This window comes from Rhea americana, unplaced genomic scaffold, assembly GCF_003343005.1.
Source record: "Rhea americana isolate MKP2758 unplaced genomic scaffold, rheAme1 scaffold_47, whole genome shotgun sequence".
Classification (NCBI taxonomy): Eukaryota; Metazoa; Chordata; class Aves; order Rheiformes; family Rheidae; genus Rhea; species Rhea americana.
In genome coordinates this window covers 4,930,332-4,935,149 of record NW_028186612.1, presented here as the reverse complement: position 1 = coordinate 4,935,149, position 4,818 = coordinate 4,930,332, and the positions used below count along the sequence as shown (strand labels likewise).

Sequence of the window (4,818 nt, the reverse complement as noted above, 5' to 3'; positions counted from 1 at the left end):
ACGATTCCACCACACATCCTTCGAATAACAAAATTTCCCACCAAAATTCCCACTCAATCAGATAGGACAATACGCTGTCCTTCTTAGGAAAAAAATAGCAGATCTTGCCTCATTCAGAGGAACTGAGCAATAAAAAWTCATGCTATTAACCCAGTACGCAGATCGAAAGAACTTTTGCTGTCCTAACTCCTAGCTTCATTTAGCAGGCCCAACAAATCCCAAATAAGAGACTATAATCATCCTTCCATTGGCAGCTACTGAGCAACTGTGACCCAAGAATCCCAAATGAAAGACAAATGCTGTTGTGATTTAGATATTTTGTGAAATGCCTCGACAACAGACAGACATACCTCCAAACAGATACGGCTGTAATGGTGTATGTTCAAGAAGGAGCTGTTAAAGTTTCCAGCATGTTATTAAACAGACATCATCATTATTGTTATTATCATCATTACTGTTAAGAAGAAGAAAARGAATTAGGCCATATAAATATTTACAACCTTTTCTAACACTTTTAGGGTGAATTTTAAGTTAGATTAGCACAAATTGGAATWACTGATTTGTTTTTTATGTGTAAAATATTTCAATAGTTTGAAGCAGAGATTTTCACACACTTTAAAACATTTAAAAAGAAATGTTAAATGAATAGATCAGAGTGCTTTCAGATCACGGTCCTACGATAAAGTCTGAAAACAAGGCATTAAAATAATTCAAGTAGCAACACCTCACCCCAACCAAGGGTAAACGCTGACACCTGAACGAGTGGGAGGGAGACTGTCAGAATGACTCCAGGGCAGATAAACTTGGATGTCAAATGCAAATCAGCTCATTTCTTGGGACAGTTATGCTGGGAGAATTTAGATACAGCAGCAGCACAGAATTAAAGCAGCAAATGTGTCCCAGCAGCTGTGTCCACGTATTTGTGCAGAATTCTTTCCAAGGGAATATTCCCCAGTACAAAAGCCATGTTAGCTCTGCATGCTCTGTGTGACGAGGCTCCTATTTTTCTTTGGGAACTGGAATGATTTGATGCCTCCTCAGGAGCTATACCCTGAAATTATTAGACAGATTACTCTACAGCTCAGGCCATCAGTTTGCACAGGGATACAATCAACAAATTGCAGTGAATTACCTAAACAAGACTCTGAGAATCTGGCCTATTTTACAAGAGTCCCTTGTTTGCCTATTGGAGATAAAAATTCAAGACGAAGAAAACAGTCATTAAACTGAGAGAGCAAATTTACAAAAGGTGGTCAGAGAATAAAAGACAAGCAAAAAAAAGAGGAGGGAAAAAACACAAAAAAATACAAAGTATTTTGCAGAAAAGTCTGCCGTATGTGCCGTTGGTACCCAGAGTTTCCAATAGCCACTTCACATATATGAATTCTAATATTTATTACTGATTGCGAACAACTACCAAATACTTTTTTTTTTTTCTTTTGCATGCAAAGCCTTTCTTGAGAATTCAGTGCAGAGGGAACTGGAAAAGTATCTCGCCAAGGGATGCCGTATGCAGCGGGTAGTAGGAGTACTCTGAACCACGGTGGTGGTAAAGCTGTCCCTGCCAACACGTTACCACTAAATACGACTTAAAAGTTACGGRATGGCTGAAAAAGAGCAGGCCTCTCACTGGTGCATTTCGGAGCCTTTCGATAGGGTTGTTCCTGTTTTGCATTGGCGCGAAGGCTCGCTCCAAAGTCCTGGGGAGGCACCGAGTCCAGCCCCTGCTGTCCTCACAGGTGACACAGGACGACCGGATCGCAGACGCGAAAGGAGAAAACAGGGGAACACAAATCAACATGAAAATGCATGTTGCTGACTTAAAARGTTGAGGCTGTTGCTTCTGGGCCAGGTAGTAGGGTGATGTAAAATTGAGTATCTCCGCTGTCCGCTATATCCTGATATCAGCTTAACTACCCTGAGCCTCCTGGTAAGTAAATGACTCTTCAGTTAAATCAAGAGAAACTGTAAGATCTGATTTATTCCTGCAAGTSTTTCACCCTGATATAAGTTATAGCATGATCCTGTCCTGAGTTTACTTCTTTTTCTTTTCCCCCYTTCTGTGATTCTTAAATCGAATATTGCTGGTTTCATCAGAAGATAATCTGAGCTAATTTAGGATTTAGACTGTTTGTACTAAGAGTGCTCAGAAGGAAGGAAAGAAAAACAAAATCTGCTATATTCAAATGAATCAGCTTGGGGACAGAGGTCCCAACTGATCAAAGGCGCAGGCACATATGGAACTCAACCCCAGGAAAAAAAATATCTCCGGGACGCCGGCTCAGTCAGCCAAATCAAGAGARATGTGATGAACAAAGGTTTGAACGTGATCAACAGCACAGCCCACAACCTCAGAGATCTCTGTTTCTTTCCTCCCTGGTAGAAACAAAGCTACAACAAAGCTTCTGCCTCCGTGTTTATGAGATTCACATATACGCTGACAACGGGAGATCTACAAYGCTGCGTGCGGCTGTGACACCACCGTGCGAACAGCAGACATCTTAAACGTGCGGGGAAGAAGGAGCACTCTGGCTTTCTTGCGGGGACACCAACGAAAGCCGGATGGCTCGAGCCAAGGAGCGCTCGCAGCGCTTAGCTCCCTGCTTAACGATCAGCGCGCTGGGCTGGCGAGCTTTCCTTCCGACTTTCTGCGGAGCCCCCACGACCTTCGAGTCGGTTCGGTGCCAACGGTTATCCTTCCAGTCACTGCACACATGCCTTCGATTTGAGAAAACAAGACGAGAGAAGCCTTCCACGCCACAACGTCCACGATAAATTGCCGGTACAATAACAGATCAGTCGCCGTTGCCCTGAATGGTCAACAAAGCAGCAACCGCTGCCCTCAGCACATAAAAACAAAAAAAAATGTATATATATAYACACACATGCATATAAATACATATATATGTGTATRTAYATATATATATAAAAAATCCAGAACTATCACTGAGATACAAATGGAGACATMAACTTTAATCGAGCTCCCATTACTGCACTGAGTAGCCCTGCTTAGCTATTCATTAGACTGGAGCAGTGTTGTTTTACTCATCYTTTAGGACAACTTCCTTCAAGACAGTTCCAGTGTGTTTTGCACTAGCTAAGCAAGGATGCTTGCATAATGYGTTCTTTTTCTGCAGCTATACCTGCATCATTTTAAGCAGTTTGCCTTCCTGCTGTCATTGACAGTAACCTTAAGCAATCGTATATTCCCTTTAATTAAAATGTATTAGCCATGGAAACGTTTCCCACTGTACCTTACCGGCGTTGCATAGGAAGAATACAGAAGGGAAATGTCTGTGTACCCAAATAACATCAAATGAAAATCTATTTGTATTTTTGTTGACTCCAGCAGATTAAAAAAAAAAAAAAAACAAACCCTACTTCAATCACATCTCATATTGCAATATCAGTCGAACGCATGCACTGTAATTAACATACACAAACAAAGCGGACAGTAATCCATAATTCCACAGGAAAGAACCAGGTCACTCTGCTGCCCTATCCATTTTGGTTAACATTTATTATTATTATTATTATTATTATTATTATTATTATTATTATTATTATTACTTACAGTGCTACCTCTAGCTATCAGCCAGATTCTGTTTACCAGCAAATTCAATGCAGAGGAAAGCCACCGACTTCCAAGTTCTTCCAGATGAACTTCTATGTAAGTGGGATGATCATCTAGCCACAAACACCACTATGTCACTAAACAGTTCTGCTTTGCCTTTTTCCGTGCCTTTTCCACTCCTGAACACCACGCTGCATCATCTTTCTCATGCTGGCGGTGCTGTTAAGATTCCAGTACATACCTGGACCCATTCATATGTTAAATTCACAGCCTAGCAGTGAGGAGTCTGTCCTGCATGCTAGCGCTCTGACTGAGATGTGCTTTGCATAGGGACAGTGATATTAGAGCCCGCTGTTCAGATTCTGATGAGGAGAGGTGCACAGAGGTGTGCAAGCAGAGGTCAAAGGCACGTTAACATCAATTTTGACTACTACCCTACGGTAAAAAAAATAAAGAAGTCCTGCCTTGGTGCACCGGCCGAAGGGCGAATCAGAGTTTCTGCGGCAGGTGAAGATGCAGAGCTGCGAAGGGAGCCTTGAGCCTGAAAATGCCAACAGCAGCACTGGGTCTGTTAGCAATCAGGTTTTATTTACCAGCCATGTTGTGTGTGTTAAGGAAAGAGAAAAAAAAAGGAAAAAAAAAAAAAAACACAGACGTGCTTCCCATGCCGAGCACGTTGACCTGTCCCCGCGCGCCGAGGGAAGAGGTATTTCTCGGAACGGAGGGAAAAAGGGCAAAACGCCCGGCGCGGCCGCATCTCCGGAGCCCGCTCCGGCGGGCGGGAGCCGGGCACGGCGGGGAGGTGCTCGGCGCTGCCGGAGCGGGGGCCGCGGAGCGCGGAGGAGCGGCACTTACCGCGGGCGCGGGGCGGTGCGCGGCGGAGATGCTGCGGTAGGCGTCGGGGCGAGGCGGGCCGCGGTGATGGGCTCCCGGCGGCGGCCCCTCTTCCCAAGAGCCCTCCGGAGCAACTGAGCTGCCGGCACGGGGGAAACTGCCCAGAGGAGAGAGCCCGGCGTCTTCCTCCACCCCCCCCTCCCCAGCACACACACACACACACACGCTGCCCAGCCCTTCCCCACCTCCCCCTCCTCCTCYTCGCTCACACCGGGCGGAGGAGGGGTCGGCGCCTCCGAGGGAAAGCAAAATTCCTCCTCCCTCGCCCGCCGCTCATGTCCAGGCTGCCCGTGCACGGGGGATGATGGGCCACGTCCTGGCCATGAAGGAATGTGCCATCGCTAAATCCA

The 4,818-nt window shown here is 45.4% G+C and overlaps 1 protein-coding gene across 3 annotated transcripts in view; it reads right to left on the bottom strand.

Annotated features, from left to right (window-relative positions):
• ADCYAP1R1 (ADCYAP receptor type I) overlaps positions 1-4,818 on the bottom strand; it is a 130,678-nt gene that overhangs the window by 125,571 nt on the left and 289 nt on the right. Inside the window, exons 1-2 of one of the 3 annotated variants that reach the window (XM_085316498.1) lie at positions 4,430-4,504; positions 3,575-4,115 (exon numbers count right to left, since the gene is read on the bottom strand). The exons of 1 other annotated variant lie outside the window; for it this stretch is intronic. The gene's annotated coding sequence lies outside the window, so the exon portion shown is untranslated. Of the gene's footprint in view, positions 1-3,574; positions 4,116-4,429; positions 4,516-4,818 lie in introns of those variants that run through there. One more of the 3 variants, XM_085316497.1, reaches the window with a different exon arrangement.